At 40.9% G+C, this 21233-nt stretch overlaps 1 protein-coding gene across 4 annotated transcripts in view; it reads left to right on the top strand.

Annotated features, from left to right (window-relative positions):
- The window catches only part of LOC144529678 (thyroid hormone receptor alpha), a 106349-nt gene that overhangs the window by 40702 nt on the left and 44414 nt on the right, over nucleotides 1-21233 (top strand). The gene's annotated exons all lie outside the window — the stretch shown is intronic.

Genomic DNA, 21233 nt, shown 5'->3' on the forward strand with positions numbered 1-21233 from the left:
AGTTTGTAGCTTAAAAACATCCCTAACTAAGTATGTTCATTTAATATTTACTTTACCATGCTGCAGTTGGTGTATGTTTGTGGTAACCAAGGCTTGGCCCGACAAGGCAACTATGCTGAAGAAGTCGTACCCCACATTTATGGCCTTCTGTCTATCCACAGAGATGGGAGAAACTGTTCATCCCCCAAAAGTATTTCAAATGCATGTGGTTTGACATTTTAAATTTCAAACCTATTACAGTAGATTTTTACCCTGACAGCATGGCGTCAGGGATGGCAATATGGGTCTGTTGATTGGCTGGTCGGTACACTGCTTTGATCCAGTCTGGAAGATGCATCTATCATATGGTTTGCTGCTAAATTTCTACACTCATGCAGTGTTGTAGTCTCGGAATCGACCGCGTTTTTCACTCGGTCTCGGAAGAAGAGGACTCAAGATTTTTTTTTCAAGACCACAACTGCAGGGATTTCACTAAGTTGCCTGTGCATTGTCTAATTGTATGTGTTGACATCATTACTGTGATTGGATGTAAAACGTCCTGCTTCAAATGCAACCAGTAACTCGACTCATTTCTAATTTGAAATGTGTCACTGTTAACCCCCTCTCCCCGCCCCCTAAATACCACGCACTCCCAAAAAAATGAAGGCGGGAGACAGGGGAAGCTCTGGCGGTCTCGCCCTGTCTTGGTCTTGGACTTGACTCGGTCTCAACCCCTCAAAGTCTTGGTCTTGTCTCGGTCGGGTTACACTCTTGTCTTGGTGATGACTTGGTCTCGGTTTAGGTGGTCTCGACTACAACACTGCATTCATGGTTCCCAGACAATGTATTCTAATGACTTTGGTAATCCCCTGACTTTTTTCTCTAGCACCACCGTGAGGACATGTTTTTGGTTTTCATTGAAATATCTTACAACAACTATTGGCTTGGATGAATTGAATTCATTCATGATTCTCAGAAGATGAATTAGAAACGCTTTGATCCCCTGGCCTTTCTTCCAGCGCCATCATGAAGTCCAAATTTCAGTTTCATGTTTATGACCAAATGCCTCCAAAACTAATGACATTCCTTTAGTCTCAGCTGTACTTTGTGTTTAGCGCTAATTAGCAAGTGTTAGCATGTTAACATGCTTATCTAAGACGATGATTATACCATGGCTATATCAGCATGTACGCATTGGCATTGTGAGCATGTTCGCATGCTTACATTAGCATTTTGTGTAGTAGCCTCACAGAGTATACTGGCTCTTAGTCTTGTTGTAATTCTTTACTGGTTTTTGATAATTCTTTATTTTTTGTGTGATTCAGCAGTAGCAGTCAAATAAGGTATAATTGTGTATAAATATATTGGTTATGTGCTGACCTGATTTGAATTCCTATCTAGTTATTGCAGTTGCTGTCACATTAAACCGTCATTACTGCATAAGTAATGGGCTTCATTTTTAAAATAGATAAGTAAATGTATAGATATTAACTTAATTAACTTGACATTTACGTTGAAATAATGTCCTTGTATCATCTAAAGTTCAAGTATTGCGTTTCTGATGCAGAACAAGCATTGAAATGCATTGAAACGGCCCAGGATACACACGTGACTACGCTTACTTTTCAAAATAACTTGTTAAGAGTATATGCAAATGCATTAATTTGATTATATTGACAGGTATAAAACATATTACCCGTGTCCCTTTTTATAAATTAAGATATTCCACTAAATTGGGATGGAAACTATTTTATTCTTTGATTTTGATTGGTGAAGGAAATCAATCACACCTCAATTGAGGACTACTCTGATTACAGACTGAAAATCAAGCATTTTTACTGAATCAATTTGGAAATCCAAAATTAAAGTCCCATATTTGTATTTGCGTACTGATTATATTACTTTTTGGCTGTTATTTAATTAAAATGTGTACCATCCTGAAAATATTTTGCTGCCCATCAATTAGGGATTTTTTTTTTCAAATCTGATTCAATAAACCTGCATAATATTAAGGATGTATACTTTTTTTTTTTTTTTTTACTCTGTTATACAGTATATATTCACACACAAACATGATCTAGCCTATACACTTGCATTATGTATGGAGAGATGTCAGAGCAAGGGGGCTGCCTTACGGCATGATACACCCAAGCAGTTTGGGGGTTCGGTGTTTGGCAGATCGGCAGTGCCCAGGAGACAAACTGGCACTTCTCCAGTTTCTGGTCTGTGCGGGGACTTGAACCGGTGACCCTCTGGTTCCTAAGCCATGTCCCCAAAGGCTGATATACTGTCAACGCCACCGTGCACCAACACAAGACAGCTGTTAGGCCAATAGGAAAAAAACATGGCCTAGACTTCCAAAATTATCTTAATATTATGATCTGTGTTCAATTACTTTAAAGGTCCCATATCATGCTCATTTAGGGTCATACTTGTATTTTCTTTTACGTTTCTGTTACATGTGTATGGTTTAATGTTAACATTTTTGTTTCTGTTGTCTGTTAGCCTAGAAATCTAGACGCACCCTAGCGGCAGCAAATTTAATTTGCATCCAGGGGGGTCTAGGCACTCTCTGTTGGCTTGCCAGCTGGAAAAACCAAACTCTAATCAGGCCAATCACATCGTGTATAGAGTCGGTGGGCGGGCTTATGGCTGCCGCTGCTGGGAACAGCAGTCTTCTGGAAGACCTGGAGTTAAGCTTTTCTTTGAGAAAAGAACAAAGAACGGCACTGAAGTCATTCTTAAAAAAAGAAAGATGTGTTCAGAGTTTTGCCGACCGGATACAGCAAAAGTTTAATCTATCAACTAGCTTCGCTACCTCCTTCATTGCTCTGCCTGGTTGTAGCGCTATCCTATTGCGTGCAGAGGGAATTTAAAAGACAACCGTTTATCCCGCCCCTCGGATTGAGCCCTGTCAATGGTGAGTACCCAGACCCAACATCTTGATGTGGGTCTGGCTTGCCAGACTAACGGTCTGTCTGAATATACCTGTATTCACTCTGTCTGAAACACTACATTTTAGCGCCTGTCTCTTTAAGCCCCCTCTTCCCAGCCCAATGCCCTATGTATGCATGCATGCATGCATGCATACAAAGCATGTAGAAGTCTGTAATTTTTTATCGTAGGTACTCTTCAACGGTGAGTGACAGAATCTAAAACAAAAATCCAGAAAATCACATTGTATGATTTGTAAGTAATTAATTTGCATTTTATTGCATGACATAAGTATTTGATACATCAGAAAAGCAGAACTTAATATTTGGTACAGAAACCTTTGTTTGCAATTACAGAGATCATACGTTTCCTGTAGTTCTTGACCAGGTTTGCACACACTGCAGTCCATACAGACCTTCTCCAGATCCTTCAGGTTTCGGGGCTGTTGCTGGGCTATACGGACTTTCAGCTCCCTCCAAAGATTTTCTATTGGGTTCAGGTCTGGAGACTGGCTAGGCCACTCCAGGACTTTGAGATGCTTCTTACGGAGCCACTCCTTAGTTTCCCTGGCTGTGTGTTTCGGGTCGTTGTCATGCTGAAAGACCTAGCCACGACCCATCTTCAATGCTCTTACCGAGGGAAGGAGGTTGTTGGCCAAGATCTCGCGATACATGGCCCCATCCATCCTCCCCTCAATACAGTGCAGTCGTCCTGTCCCCTTTGCAGAAAAGCATCCCCAAAGAATTATGTTTCCACCTCCATGCTTCACGGTTGGGATGGTGTTCTTGGGGTTATACTCATCCTTCTTCTTCCTCCAAACACGGCGAGTGGAGTTTAGACCAAAAAGCTCTATTTTTGTCTCATCAGACCACATGACCTTCTCCCATTCCTCCTCTGGATCATCCAGATGGTCATTGGCAAACTTCAGATGGGCCTGGACATGTGCCGGCTTGAGCAGGGGACCTTACGTGCGCTGCAGGATTTTAATCCATGATGGCATAGTGTCTTACTAATGGTTTTCTTTGAGACTGTGGTCCCAGCTCTCTTCAGGTCATTGACCAGGTCCTGCCGTGTAGTTCTGGGCTGATCCCTCACCTTCCTCATGATCATTGATGCCCCACGAGGTGAGATCTTGCATGTAGCCCCAGACCGAGGGAGATTGACCGTCATCTTGAACTTCTTCCATTTTCTAATAATTGCACCAACAGTTGTTGCCTTCTCACCAAGCTGCTTGCCTATTGTCCTGTAGCCCATCCCAGCCTTGTGCAGGTCTACAATTTTATCCCTGATGTCCTTACACAGCTCTCTGGTCTTGGCCATTGTGGAGAGGTTGGAGTCTGTTTGAGTGTGTGGACAGGTGTCTTTTATACAGGTAACAAGTTCAAACAGGTGCAGTTAATACAGGTAATGAGTGGAGAACAGGAGGGCTTCTTAAAGAAAAACTAACAGGTCTGTGAGAGCCGAAATTCTTACTGGTTGGTAGGTGATCAAATACTTATGTCATGCAATAAAATGCAAATTAATTATTTAAAAATCATACAATGTGATTTTCTGGATTTTTGTTTAAGATTCCGTCTCTCACAGTTGAAGAGTACCTATGATAAATATTACAGACCTCTACATGCTTTGTAAGTAGGAAAACCTGCAAATACTTGTTCTCCCCACTGTGTATATGTGTGTGTGTATGTATGTATATATGTGTGTGTGTGTGTGTGTGTGTGTGTGTATATATATGTGTGTATGTGTGTATATATATATATATATATATATATATATATATATATATATAATAAAAGGCACACTTTCTGAATATGGGCTGTGTGCATTTCTCTGTGGACTGAGCGTTTTGATACTTTCACATGTCTTTATATAGCACCTCCACCTGCTTTATAGTCAAAAAAGCCATGGAAATCTCACTATTTACAATATGGGACCTTTAATGAATTCGACAATGCAATCATGCCATAAAACGATTGTTGAGAACCCTGAATGGAAATGCATATTGATTCTGTTTGTTGATATAGTACAGGAATAAGGGGGACACGCTGTTCTTTATTTGACAAAGTTGAAAATCTGTGTAAAGGAAGAGCATAAAGAGTAATGGAGAGATTACAAAGAGAGACAGATTAGACGTAAATGGTAGAGAATGGGAAAGATAGAGAATGGCGTAGGAGGGAGGACCGAGAGAGGTAAAGATGGATGTGGTTCCACCATAAATCCATAAAGTCTTACCTCAGAACACCCTCTGTCCTCTCCCTCCATCCCTCCCTCGGTCAAACAAACGGAGTCGCACATGTATTTCCCTCCATCATTGATAGTCTCCTCACATCATAGTGCTATAACCTAATCTCCGCCCTCTGCTTCGTGTTGCCACGGTAACGTGCACCCTTCCCCAGCTACCTGTGGCTCCGATACGCGGTGATGTACAGAGCGCAGATCCCACATCAGCCATTCAGATCAGCCGGCTTGTTTGTGTGGCAGTACGAGCACTTGTGTTTGTGTGTGTGTGTGTAGCTCTTTGGCCCAGTCATGTTTAGGAAGTGCTGACCTACCTGGACCAATCAGATGGCTCGGTGAAGTGTGTGTATGTGGTCATGCATAATAACAAGTGGCTCAGTTTTCCTGCTGCCGCAATAAAGGGCACCTGGGGCCAACAGAAGCTGGAGGAGATCTCATTATCTCGCTGTGTGTGTGCACAGGTACATAAAATTGGAGCTTTGAATGAATCCTCAGCGGGCTCTCTGAGACGTGTGTGTGTGTGTGTGTGTGTGGAACGTGAGTGAATGTAGGTGTGTGTTCAGGCCACTGAGTTCATTGCTGGGTTCAGTAAGGATGTAAACCTGAGTTCTAAAACTCGTTTTTTTTTTTTTTTTTTACAGACAACGTATGAAACAAATTACCTACGAGGACTTCATAGTCAGTTGTAGTTTTTTCAATATTTTTTGTTGAATCAATTTCAAACGAGATTTCGATTATCGAAATCAAAAGAACTGCCGATTCCCCTAGTATTTTTTTTTTCTTTTTCCACCCCCTCCATATTGCGTACATCCAAAGAAAAAAACAACACACACCGCTCAGTCGGAGATTCTCCCAAAATCCTCCCATTTCCCTGAAGTCACAGGTGTTGCTTTCCCCATTAGTTATGTAAACTAACCAACTAACCAACGGTAAAGCGTGTGGGCTCCAACAGGACTTAATGGTGCATTCATGTGCCCCTCGTTAAACTCATGGTGCATTCTATTGCACCTCGTAAACTCTGGAAAAAAAAACTGTTGTTGTAAAGTACCCTTCTGTCATCTAGTTGCCCTTATTGTGGCATTGCTGTCACCTCTGAACTGTTTTTCTTTCTTCAATCGAAAGTCAGATCCAATCGTTGATTTGGCGAATCATGACACCCCTGGCAAAGGTTCATCTTCATCTACACTAAATTGATCTTGTAGTTACATTAATTACATGTAATGCATTGATCATTAAATTGACTGATTTTGGCATCAATCAAAACTGAACAATTCTCTAAAGATTTAGTAAATACTGTAGCATTAAATGTATCAAGCTGTAGATGTGCTGGTAGGCAGGTTGTTTGTTTAACATGGACAAAGCCAGGTCTGTTTTTTACGATGTGCTAATTGTCGCTTTACTCTAGTTTCATATTTAAAGGCCAAATTTCACATGTTGGGAAATACGCTTCAGTGTTTTTCACCGGTTGAGAGTTTACTTGTGCTGGTGGGTGGCGCAGGATGTGACGGCGTGGCGCGTGATGGCTGGGTTCAGTAATAAACTAGTCAAACAAAGGGTTATTATTTTGATTGAAAACCTTGACGACAACATTAACAGATAATTTAGAAAGAAATAACTATTTACATATTAAAAAACTAGAAGATGATACAGTTGAAGTGTAGCCTTTGATGTGCTTTGTCAATTAAATATGTTTAGTTTGTCATAAATTTGCTGGTTCAGCAGATAAATTACGTTTATTTTGTTTCTGTGCTCGACTTCCTGTCCCGCACAATGTGCCCTGTGCTGAATTGCTGCGGAGCTCTCCGGCATCCGGCAAAAATAGCGCAAGCATTATTGTCACTCATAAGTAAAATGTAAACCACAGCAATTTTGTTATACTTTTCTTTTCTTTTTTCCATTTCCAACAACAACAACATTGGTAACTTTATTTACACAACCTACTACTTTCCCAATACATTCAAAAAGGAACCCAAAATAAACATTTAGCATTTTATAAGTTGATTATATAATTATAAATATTGTACCTACCCATGGTAGAATCACAATAATCTCCACAAAAAAGGGAGATCAGCAGGTCAGCACATAGTCGTTTCCCCTCTACTCCTCTGGATGGAAACAAACTAGAACTACATCCTGTTATATTGCGCGATCATACGTGAATTTGAGAAATCTCGTGGGTCCTCGTGACTTCAGCTGTCAGTCGTGGCTACAGCCGTTCCGCAACAAATCCGGACCTGGTGGGTATCGAAGGACCGCAGTTGGTGGAAATTGCGGGTAACTCCTGTTAAATCCTATTACACTAAGGCTTAAAAGTTAATTCTTGTTCAATTTCTTCTTTTTTTTTAAGTGTTAGGATCCTAATAAACACACTGATTTGTTCTATAACGTTACATGTGTCCTGGGGCAATCAGAATCTAATCGGAACAGAGATCTGTCAATCAACAAACTGTATTGTAGTTTATAACTTTTACAGCCACCTTAATAAAATGTCAGGTTTTATTTGGGCTGGAGTCTATAATTACAGTTAATGTATGGCAAGCAGTTTTAACATTTAATAAAACCACATTCCCATCTGTAATTACATTTTAGATATCCATAATAGCATTTCTAATGTATTCTCACTAGTTAGAATGGTAATTAAAGAACTCCACTATAACATTTTTACTAGACATTTTTACTATCCACAATGACATTCTTCCTATCTACAATTGTCATTTCAGATAGACTGAATATGTATCGTAGATATCCGTAATTCAACTCTTTCTAGTCCAAAACCTACAATACAATTGGTACTAGTCAAAACTCTAATTTCAGATATCCAAAATGAAACAAACATTCCAGATATCTATATTGTAATGTTGACTATCCAAAATACATTCTGACTAGTAAAAATGTCATTACGGATACGAACAACTGCAATTTTACTAGGAAAAATACAATTGTGGATATCTATAATAGTAATCCCATCCAGAATGTAATTTTACATATCTGAAATAGTAACTGATGCAGTGTTTGCCGTTAAGCAAAAAGAAAATTATGAATGCCAAAATTGACTAGTAACAATTGTATTGTAGATATCTGAAATGGGAGTTCTTCCTAGTAAGAATTCTATTGCAGATATCTGGAATGTTCATTCTGTATAGGAAGAAGGAAGTTGTGGATATCTGAAATTAAAGCTCCCTACACACGAATGGGAAACGTGATGTCATTTGTACTATTAAGAATGACATTGTGGATATCTGAAATGACAATTGTAGATAGGAAGAATGTCATTGTGGGTATCTGAATTGCTCTTTTTGACTAGGAAGAGTTGAATTACGGATATCTAACATAAATATCCTGTCTAGCCATTATATGTTAAAATGGCTTGCCATAGTGACGGGCACGGAGCCGAAGAACGTGAACAGGCTCGGTTGGCAACGATTAGCTCTGGTTAGGTTAGGTTACTTTATTGATACCCGTAGGTAAACTAGTTTAAGAGAGGCGGGACATCCTTAAACATAACATGCAACACACAAAACATTAAAACATTAAAAACAGGTAATACAACATGGATAAAAAGGAATAGAAAACAGTACATAACCAAAGTGCTTGTGCGTTTTGTGCAAATAATTTTACTGTTTGTTTAATATAGTAATTGCCGCTGGTTTTTAAATCTTGTAGTTCTGTAACCAGGAACTCTTAGCCTCCGTCCAGAGGGGAGATACTGGAATTCCTTATTCAGAGGGTGTAGGCTATCTTCTTTGATAGCCATAGCTTATCCGCTGTAATTGTTTGGCATACAGGAAATGGGGGTGCAGCTGGGACTCCCCAGTCAGCTTACTTGACCATTTTACAATTTGGTTTAGGCGATTTTTGTGCTTGACTGGAACACACCCAAACCAAAGGGAGAAAGATAGGATGGTTTCGATAAAAGCATGATAGAATAATGTCATCATGGTCTTAGCTATATTAAAATGGTACGATTTTCTCAAACAGTATAGACGCTGTTGTCCTTTTTTACAGACAGCCTCACAATTCTCCTGGAAATTTAATTTAGAGTCAATAATTGTCCCTAGGTATCTATAGGATTATACTTGATCCACTAGTTGACCATTTATAGTTATAGCCTCATATCTTGGAGTTTTTCCAAAATCACTGTACATATCCTTTGTTTTGGATATGTTCAATTGAAGGTGTGACTCCTCACACCATTGGACAAAGTCTTCAATTATTGGACCATGACCTCTGTCATTTTTATGGATCAAACTCACTATGACGGAGTCGTCCGCATATTTAATAATGGTCCTATTTACATATTTGCTCTGACACATGTTTGTATATAGAATGAACAGAAGGGGTGAGAGTACGCATCCCTGTGGTGAACCTGTAGAAGAGCAAAGCTGACCAGACAGAACTCCGTTCACCTTTACTCTCTGTGTCCTGTTTGTTAAAAAATCCAGAATCCAACCAACCAACAAGACGGTTGGCTAAAATATACGGTTGAATTGTATTAAAAGCAGATGGAAAGATGTTTGAGGAGCAAATGAAGCAGAGTGAGCGTCTTCTACCCCTCCCTGCGTGGCCTGTAGGCAAATTGCATGGGATCCAATGCATGTTCAGTTATCCTTAAAATATGTGGCCTTATCAATTATCAGTTTTTCCTTAAAATTGAAGTGAGAGCAACAGGTCTAAAATCAGTTGAACTACTACATTTTGGAACTGGGACCACTACCGCATCCTTCCAGATTTTTGGTACATGTTGCGTCTGCAGGGATTTATTAAAAATATATTGGAAAACAATTTTTGTGACTCAGCTCTCTCGTACATGTTTTGATCACACGCCCACAGATGTTATCAGGTCCATGACTTTTATTAATATTTGTCCTACTAAAGACATTTTCAACATCTTTTACATGTGATGTTGAAATGTTGATTATCCTTGAGTTTGTGTTGGAGTCCTTGGACCTCCTGGCTGAAATCAGACTTGTCGAAACGTGTATAAAAAGAGTTGAAAGCAGTGGCAAGCTCCGCATCAGATCCAAAACCCTCTGGAAAGACACGGCTACTGTTACTGTGCTTCTGGGTACCTGCTATTGTTTTCATACAGGACCAGGCAGAGCCAAGGTTGTTTTCAGCCAGACTTTTTTTTCCAAGTTTAGACTTGTATATTTGTTTTGCTTTATATATCTCACCTTTAATCTCTTTGGTGGCTACATGTAGATCTGAGGCAGTTCCCTGCTTATGAGCATGTCTTTTTTTAGTATATTATCTTTTATAGACCTATTCACCCATGGTTTATTATTAGGGTATATCTTTACTTGTTTGCAGGGTATAATCATATCTTTACAAAAGGCAACATATGAGCAAACGGCATCAGTCATTTCATCCAAGTCCTTGCACGATTCTTTAAAACTATCCCAGTCTGTGCACTCACTCTGATTCCTCAGTCCATTCTTGTACTGCCTTGGTTTGCACTTTTCCCCTTCTCAGGACAGTACGATAAGTGGGGAGGAGTTGTATACAATTATGGTCTGCGGAGCCCAGTGGGGGGGAGTGGCATCGATTTATAAGCGTCCTTTATTGTGCCATAGCAGAGGTCCAGTGTCTTTCCCCGCCTGGTAGGACAGGTGACATACTGGTAAAAATCTGTCTTTTTCAGGGTAACATGGTTAAAGTCGCCTAGGATAAAGTTTGGCGCGTCTGGGGAGAGGGACTGTAGTTTCTGCACTACGTCAGAAATCACAGTGCAAGCGGTGGTGGCATTTGCCCTCGGGTGTATGTACATGACTGTTAAGAAAATTTGTGGAAACTCCCGTGGTAAATAAAATGGTCGTAGTGACACAGACAGGAGTTCGATATCGGGCAGGCATATTTACAGTCACAGAGGTACAATACCGTCTATTAAAGTACACACATACCCCGCCACCCAGTGTCTTTCCCGTTGCACTGGCCTCCCGGTCCATCCGAACAGGTAATCCAAAGCCGTCAATCCACAGGTCTCGGTCTTGATCCCGGTTGGACAACCAGGTCTCCGTGAAGGCCATGGCGCAGCATTCCCTGAAATCCTTCTGTAGCTGGACATTTCCCTGGAGTTCATCCACCTTGTTCCTAAGGGATTGCACATTCCCCATTATCATCGTGGGCAGGGGGATCCGTCTCATTCCCTGCTTTCTCAGGCGTAGTCTGACGCCTCCGCGTTTACCCCGCTTCCTCTTTTTTCTCTGCCATGTTGAGGATCCGGGCCTGTGATCCTTGCGTATACAGTCTGGTAAGTTTAAGATTACATCTGATATACTAGGCAGGTTCCCAGAGCTAAGATGAAGCAATTGGTCTCTGCTGTACTGTGTTCTTCCTTGGGTAGCCACCTGCTTTGAATCCTGGGCAAGCAGCAGACATGCTAGAATCCATGTTACAACCAGGTAGAAAAGTTCAATTTTTTAGGTTAACACCTTCGGTTGGAGACTAGCTGCTCGGTAGGAAGTCTCAGACAAACTTTATACAAACTTTAGACAAAACTTGACACACTTAATGACACTTACAAGACAAACAACTCAGACGCCAACTCTCTCACTGCCAGTCGCACGCGTACACATGCGGTTAGCTCCGGTTAGCTCCTGTTAGCTCCAGTTAACTTCATTATAAAAAATCAGCTCGAGCGGCGCAGACTGTCGCGGGAACAACCAGACTGATAGATGACATTCGAACACGGGAACACCATCAGACTGTTATATATAATAAGTTATGTAGAAATAACACATGACATTTGGCCGACCTATTTTCAAAGCTTTAGCATACACCGTGTAATTTCATACAACAGTGGTCTTTTATTTTCAGATGAGCTGAGTGAGCATCAGTAATCAACACGTTTAAATCAAAAGTAGTCAAAAGGTGTCATACAAGTTTGCTTCCACAGAGGGTCTGGTATGCAGATTACATTACCAGAGCCCAAAAGTTTTCCCCTGTTCCTACTTGGTGCTAAGATAAGTTAACCTGCAGCTGGCTGTAGCTTCATATTAACGGTACAGACATGAGTGGTATCAATCTTCTCATATAACTCGGCAAAAAAACAAAAACAAGCATATTTCCCATCACAGCAAAACACATTCCTTTAACCCACAGACACTTTTCCTGAAAATGTTAAACTATTTCTTCATCAGTGCATTCCAATATATGGTTTTAGGAAATGTTGCAGTTGATAACTCAGTCAGTTTACAACACAGTCAGTGAGCCTTACCCCTATATTCCACCAGGCGCGTATGTGGCCACTCAAGACTGCTTGTGTTTCCACCAGCCGTGCCCCAGCGCATCCCGCTATGTTAACAAATACGTGCTTGGTCTGTTTTAGACGGAGCTGCGGGCCGTTTCACTTGCTGGGCAGGAAGTGGAACGGCTAGAGCATCCAGTTAATATTTTTTAAATAAACAGCCTGTGGAGACTCCCGATCATATTTCACATCACTACACTATTTCACATCACTACACTATTATACCAACTAAAACACAGCCACAAATCTTTGATCCATGTCTGCATCAAATGGAAGAAATCCATTAACTGTGTATACCAGTGATTCCCAAACAGGGTACTTGTACCCCAGGGGGTACTTCTACATTTGCCAGGGGGTACGTGAAAAGATTGTAGAGTAGCTCAACAAATTTGAAAAAAACAAAAATTTGAAAATTTGATTTTATGAATATGTCCACACATTAAGCCAACTGTAACACCTAAACACTACATGTTGCAGTTATTTAAGAGTTTATGAAAACTAGTTAGCAAGCGAGCAAAGAATGTTTGCTACAAGTAATGAATAAATGGTAGAATTAACTAGCTAAAAGTAATGACTAAGCAGTTCAAATCATTAACTAAAAGTGATGGAGAACTGGTTAAAATAGCTGAAAGTTGAAATAGTTAGCTAACAATTGAAATAGTTAGCTAAAAGTAATGGTTGAAACATTTAGCTTCACTCCAAGTAGTAGTAGCCTAGAACAGAGATCTTCAACAAGGGGGTCCTCAGAGTTGCTGCAGGGGGTCTGCCAAATTATTGTTGTAATTTGTATGTCTAAAAATATACATTAACATGAATCCAACATATTAGTAAAGCTGAAAAAAAAAGTAATGTACACAACACTGATGATAGGCTTACTGGCCTATAGCTAAGGTAGCCATTAGGTTGCCATCCACATTTTAACATTCACACATGATGTATAAATATATGAATATGCCAACAATTATTATTTTAAAAGCTTAGTATTGTATGCACCATAAAAAAGGTACTGTATGTGTAAAGGCTTACCGGCTTGCCGCCCTACATGTTATTGTAGGCACAGATTAATATGCAACCCCTGGCCTAGAAGGCCCGAAGTATAGGATTGCTGACCAAACCAACCTATGAAATACATATGAAAATTAAAAATATCTACTTTATAAAATAAATAGTGTTAAGATAAGAATATACATGGGAATTGATGAAGGGGTACCAAAGTTCATCTGACAGGACTGTGGGGGTACCTCAGACAAAAAAAGGTTGGGAAACACTGGTTTAGACTACTTACTTTTATTGTTGCAGCACAAATATCCAGCAAAAATGACCAAAACAACAAAATATGTAAGTCGGGCAGGCCAGACGCTCCGCTTCTAAGACCCTCCCAGTGTAGTATGGCGCACGGCAGATGACCCAACAAAACCACGGCGCAGCCGGAACGCGGAATCCAGCCTTTAGAGCCCTTCCTCATTCATTCCACTGCAGTGGTTAGTAACACAGGGTTGGAAAGTCAATCCTTGCAATGTCAACCAGTAAGCCACTGTGTTGGCCAGCCATACATGCTGCAAGGACACATACCAGATAGAAGGCCTATAATCTGCAGCATCAAAAACAATGCTGCTTAGGAACTTTACATAGTTTTGTCATTTCTTAGTCTCGCTTTGCCAGACCATCCACACGCTGCGGCGCGGAGGAGGGTCTGGCTAGTCCACACAGCATTCCGGGATGGGAGAAAAACGTGCTCTGGTTTACTGGCACTTCTTTAAACCAATCACAATCATCATGGGCGGTGCTAAGCACCGGACGGAGCTGATGCAAAATAGGTTGGACAGATAGTCTAGCTAGCTGTCTGGATTTACCCTGCAGAGATCTGAGGAGCAGTTAACCACAGTCCTCAGAAATCCACCGGAGTTTAAATTTCCAACAAAAAAGAAAGCGGAAGGAAACGGAAATCGGCGAAAATACATGCATCCGGCGGAATTTCCTGCGGCACCGGAGCAATCCCGGAGGTGGAACGTCGAGGATATAGACTACTTCAAACTGATCCTCCTGGTTTGTGTTTGATCTTCTACCAGTACCGTTACCCTGAACACACTGCTGCAGCGTTTTGCTGTAGTGTCAATGCTTGTGTCATTTTCTTTTCCTTGGGTTGTACTTTTATAACGAAGCTGGCTTCATGAACTATTTAATTGGTACTTGCACACAGAGCAATTTGGAATATTTTTTTAATCGACGTTCCCTTGCTTGTCTTTCCCTTCTCAGTTGTACTCGTTGACCAGAACATCCCTGTTAAAGCATGCATGATATCCCTTTGCTTTAAAATAGGTCAGCCTCATAAAAAAGGCAGTTCTTTGCTCTGTGGTTCTCTGCAAAATTAAAGCATGTAGGGAGCTTTTTGCGCGCTGTATCACTTGACCATTGAGCCATTGCAAACAACCGCTTTCTGTAAACATCCGTCTCATTGTTCCAAGTGTTTTTCTGCCTTAAAACCTTAACTATACATAATGTGAAAATGACCTTAAAGTTTGAACTAAAACAGAAAACCTGAAAAACAACAGCGAGCACGGTCTGTCTGCACATTGGGTTCCAGAACATTGTAAACACTTTTCTTTCCTATCCTATCGGTATGTCCATGAAAACTCCACATTTATTGAAAAGAGCTTGACTGATAAGAGCCAATCAAAACTGTTGATATAGGACTAATGAGTGACCGGTAGCTTAATTAGGTTCAAGCAATCAAACCATAAATCCCTATTAGTCTTTTAATAAACCCTGGGTGGAATAAAATTGCCCAAATTGCAGGATAAATGAGGATGAAGACCCCCTAGAAAGGCAACGCCTGTAACAACATATAACATAAAAAAATAGTTTTTGATGAGAAGCATTTATTACACCACTGCTCTGTGCACCATGGTGGAGGTCATTGTCCTTAATCACATCAGGGTTTAATACCGTCTTTCTTCTCAAAACATCCAATATCTTGTGCGATATAAGGTTAGAGGAAATTAATTTTTTTTTCCCAACTGATTTCATGTTGTTTATGGAGGAGGAGAACCGGCCAAGCCACGGCAGAGTGACGTGCATGCACCTCCTCTTTGAAAATGTAACTGCACGGGCACCTGGGTAGCTCACCTGTTAGAGCGCGCGCCCATATAAAGAGGTTTACTCCTCGACACAGCAGCCACAGGTTTGACTCCAACCTGCGGCCCTTTGCTGCATGTCATTCCCCCCCTCTCTCTCCCCTTTCATGCCTTCAGCTGTCATAAAAATAAAGACTAATAAAAAAAACCCAACATTTTTTTTTCACTTTGAGTTTTTTTTTTAACATTAATATGAGTTCCCCCAGCCTGCCTATGGTCCCCCAGTGGCTAGAAATGGCGATAGGTGTAAACCGAGCCCTGGGTATCCTGCTCTGCCTTTGAGAAAATGAAAGCTCAGATGGGCCGATATGGAATCTTCCCTTTATGACATCATAAGGGGAAAGGTTACCTCCCCTTTCTCTGCTTTGCCCGCCCAGAGAATTTGGCCCACCCATGAGAAAGAGAGAGACATCATGGCTTTCAAACAAGCGAAGCATGGCAGTTGGTCAAGGCCACACCCCCACCATCCACCTTGCCCCCCCCCCTCTCCTCCTCAATAGCATTTAAAGCTACAGAAAGAGAAATGGCCTAAGTAAAGCTCATTGTGGGACTGGCTCTAGTGGCTGTAATTCTGCACCAAGGCTGAATTTCAGGAAACAGACTCCAGATACAGTATTAGGGGACCACTAAGGTCTATATAAAAGAGACTTCAGATACAGTATTAGGGGACCACTAAGGTCTATATAAAAGAGACTTCAGATACAGTATTAGGGGACCACTAAGGTCTATATAAAAGAGACTTCAGATACAGTATTAGGGGACCACTAAGGCTTATATAAAAGAGACTTCAGATACAGTATTAGGGGACCACTAAGGCCTATATAAAAGCATCCAAAAAGCAGCATGTCATAGGAACTTTAAAAAAAATTTAAAAAAGTAACTGCACGTCGCTGCGACACACGTCGCTTGGCAGTGTTGCATTTCCCCTGACTCATTTCCTGGTTCTCCTCCTCTGTGAACATCATGCAATCAAGGAGAGGGTTTCCTTTTTCTGCTACAGTGGTCAGAAAACACAGGGGAGACACTTTGTTTCTCTCATTATGCTGCTAGAGTCGATGCTCGCTCAGAAGCTAATCACCGTCATTCTCTCACTTGCTCTACCACACACTCCCCAAACGCACACACATGCCGGCCCTGCTATTCTCTTAAAGAGATCAACACACACACCAACGCACAAGTATAAACATCAGGCCATTTACGTAGGCTGGAGCCTTGCATTTTAATTATTTTCCTTGCCCCACACTGATGCAAAAATACATTTGCCAGTGATTATCTTGACTTACTCCAGTGATTAAATAAATCCATGTCATAGCCATTTTAAGTTTTATGTCAACTGGAAAGTATTTCTAAGGAGGTCGACCTTTCTGTTAAAGAGTAAGATCCTTTTTTAAAACATAAAAACTCCTCCGAAATTGCGTTCGCTAAAGCCACCAGACTCCATGTAAATAAACAGCAATTTTAGCATAGCCTAAAATACACTTCATTCAAAGTTGAGAGAAACAAAATAAAACTATGAAAAGTCGTCTTGGGTCGTCTTTCCACTTTTCCAACCATCACAACTCCAGTTTTGGTTGAAATAAACACATAGTTTACCGGTTTACATGTGAAAATATGTTGGCGCTATACACGCTAAAAGTATTGCTTTTTAAATAGAGTCTGGTGGGTTTAGTGCCAGCGACTTCAGAGCGGTTTCTGGTTAAACAGAAAGATCTCAAAGAGGTTTTAAAGGTCTATTTCTGAAGGGATCCTTTCCATTATGTTGTCAGACACTAAGAATATTAATCTGAGCCTGTCAGCGGGAAAACTTCACTTTTGTGAAGGTAAATACAAGCTGGACAATTGCCCTATTAACCTACATTGTAGCGTGTTTCGCCGATGCCAACTGCAGCGATCTTGTTTAATACTAGACCATTGTCAAAGATTGTTGTTCCCATCAGTCACTTAGTCAACATAAAAGCATAGGAAAATAGGGTCCAGGTTGAAAAAACAAGATAACCCTTTAATGCGGGGTAAAGAGCAGGTATTTGACCATGCTGTCATCTTTGGATGGAGTTGACACAATATATTCTCAGTCTAGAGAATGGTATTCTATCTGTGAGTTGAGAACAGGGACAGTGCGAAAACTTCATAGTCGAATCGCTAAAAGCAGATTAACACTGTGTTGAAGACGGAGAGGAAAAGGTTAACAAGAGAAGCTCGCATGCATAGAGACACTGGCAGACAGTATGGTGTTGGGATTCAGGTTCACTCTGGGTTCATTTCTCAATTCCACAGTACCTATGGCATTTTCAAAATGACTTCAACTGATAATATCACATATAAGATTGGATGGATGAGGAGCTCAGAGAGGCCATGACAAGTTTTATATAAGGAAAGGATTAGAAGAGGAAGGAGAGGTCAGAGGGAGGATGGCTGGGCGAGAGGTTAAGTCCATCCAATGAACTAGACTAGTCCAAGGTTTTATCGACGTATATTGCGAATATATTGCTGTATTGATATGTTGTCCCAACCCTACCAAATAGTGTCTGCCTGTCAACCCTGTGTACAACCCCAACAAGCTCCACCAATCACAGATCTCTGTGTGGCCTGAAGAAGCAACCTTGAGGCTTAGTGTTGTGAACACACTGTAAAGAATTGAAGGCAACATGAAGGTATATCAACTATTAACTCTGGGCTTTAATTTTGGTGGATGGACAGTAAAACAACACTGTTTAGAGAGATTTTAGTGAGTGAAACCATCTGAAACTGTAATAGTGCAGCAGAAAAGATGGTTCAAATGAAATCATCCAGTCCAGTTTCGTTGCTCTTGCTTGGGCAGCAAGACTGGGTATCAGCTTATGATCCTACATGTTTCCAGCAGCAGGTTCAATTATGCTGAATGAATAACCTCAATAGTGGACAGAGAGATGAGGGGGAGCGCAGTCATTCTAACATCATCCACATAAACGTAGAGGAGAGGCGAACAGAATGTCAGCCATGGCAGACTTGCATTCTTGGCAGCCCTCATGCCAGCTGATCGTTAGAGAGGGAGAGAACAGGGAGGTTGGAGGGGATGGAAACGGGAGAGGTGAAGAATGAGAGGCTGCAGGGATATGGAGATATATGGGAGACAAAGCTGTAGTGCTTTGATTTGAGAAGGTCAGTCTTCGCTTTTTACGCTTTTGTGTGTGTGCGTGTTTGTACTGCAAAGAACATGGACATTGTGTTATTCCTAACAGTTTCTTTATTGTTTGACCTTAGGGCAAACAGTCCTATTTGCATAAAACTACATGTGTGCGTTACAGCACGACCTTGTACGTTGCTTAAACGTTGTTTAATTTAACAGAAGAAAGAAGGGGCTTTGTCTGCGGTTTAGACATCCTAAAGAAAGATAGAATGTTCAACACACAGGACATGTGGATAGGGGTTTCATCTATGTCAGTGCCTCAGGCCACTAGATGTGCAACAGTAGATGTCTTTGCAACTAAATTAGTCAAAATCACTTTAATCTTTAATTTCCACCTGCAGCTTTGGATTGTTGTTTTCATCATCTATAAAATGTTGACATTTTTCATACAATCTATGAAGAATGCGGTTTTCAACATGAATGTATTAAAACAAACTTTAAAAGGGATCATTTTCAACACATAACACTTTAATACACTTGAACAATTGAATGCAAGTATTAAATTAGAGCTGCTGCTCACTTTTGTCTTTTTTATTAATCTGTGATCGAGGTTTTTTTTTTTTTTTTTTTAACTTGTGAGGTGCCTCCCCAGCAGGGGGCCGTGGGAGAAAGCAGAGGGGGAGACATGAAGCAAAGATGGGGTGAAAAGGACAGGTGCATGCTGGTGTTTCGCAACACTAGTAAAGGTAGTTGTTGCAGTTTGGTCCGTTGATTTGAAACCGCTTGTCAACACGGAGCTGCAAAGCTGCAGGAGCTGTGGAACACACTTAAAGGTGCTGTAGGTAGGATTGTGAAGATCCAGGACTTAGCCAAAAAAATGTGAACATCAACAACTTCTCAGTCCATCCCCCCCCCCCTCTCCGCTAAAGCCCAAAATGGTCTCCTAAGCCCCTCCCACCACAAGGCAGAATGAATGCGTGTGCATGAGCAGTGATTGACACGCGGTTAGACAGATTAAATAGATCAACCAGAGACGGTTTAGAGCCAAGACTCAGTAAAAAAAGAAAGAAAGAAAAACTGAGTAATTTTGTGTATATATCAACATTTCTGAGAAATATCCCTCTGTTTTCAACTTCAACAAAGTCCTACAATAAATATTGCCTTCAGTTGCTCAGTAACCCCTTCTTTCCATAATTCTTATTCCTGAAGCCAATTTATTCCTTTCAGCTGGATTAAATGCATTTAAATCCCTTTAATTGCTTACAAAATGTCACATTTTCCATAGAGTAGCTCCTCTATTGTCCGCCCCTCACTTGCCACCCACAAAGGTACTTTAAAATACTATTTGTCATTAGTCTAAATAGATGACGATTAGGGCGAAAGAGGAGAAAGTGAGTTTCGGTTTGACAGGAGGAAGGTACAAAATTAATGCACAGAGGAAAGTTTTTTTTAGCGCTGAAGAGATAAGCTGCTATACAGTGCTCCCTCTTACATGTGCATGTGCACACTCACATGCCCACTAAAGTGCGCACACACAGAGATGCAAACTTATTAGTGTGAACACAGTTGTGTGCAGGCAGACAGTCACATATAAATGCACTGATTTATGCATGCCTGCTGAGAAATGTACGTGAATGCGCACATGAAATCATATACATACATACATACATACATACATACATACACACACACACGCACTCCCAGCGGTCTGTAATTACATGGAAGAGAAACGGCAGCCATGCATAGTCAATGAGAACAGAGAAAACAATGAACACACAGAGCAAATGATTGCTGTAAATGAAAGAATGAAAGTGGAGCGAGGGAGGAGCAGAGGAGGACACGATGCTACTGGCCCAGAGTAAAATAGGGATTGGAAAGAACAAGGGCGAAAATTAAAGGAAAGAGATCGAGACAAGAGGCTGAAATGAGGAGGGATGGCATGCCTATAGAATTAGGTTTACCTGTTTCTTCCATTTCTGTGTCTATTTGAAATATGTATAAGTTAATTTTCGACTGTTTTACCACATGCACACAGCAGTTTGGCAGAAGAAAAAAAACGTTTCCTTTGACAAAATGTCAGAGGGACTGTGGTAATTCCATCAGGTGAAGGTGAGCGCTGGCAGGGATGAGGGGAGGAATAAAAAGGTTTACATCAGTGATGACATTCCAAAATTACATTCAAACACTAGGGTGTCTGTACACTCTGCACTGTTTCAGCACAGTGTTCCATTCTGTTGCTTCATAATGCTGAGATATATATATATATATATATATATATATATATATATATATATATATATATATATATATATACACACATACTACACACACACACACACACACACACACACACACACACACACACACACACACACACACACACACACACAGTAAAACAGTGAAAATATGAAACGGGACGTGATGATTTTTTTGGGTGAGAGAGTGAAACTGGGGAGGATGACGCGGCCCGAGCCTGTGTTGTTTATGGTTGCAATGGCTCTGTGCTAAGCTAAAGGCTAAAAAGGGGTAGAGGCCCTGACACACCAACTCGATTATCGGCCGCTGGACAGTCTGGCGAGGTCAGTGACTCGAGTCT

Source organism: Sander vitreus, chromosome 15, assembly GCF_031162955.1.
Source record: "Sander vitreus isolate 19-12246 chromosome 15, sanVit1, whole genome shotgun sequence".
Classification (NCBI taxonomy): domain Eukaryota; kingdom Metazoa; phylum Chordata; class Actinopteri; order Perciformes; family Percidae; genus Sander; species Sander vitreus.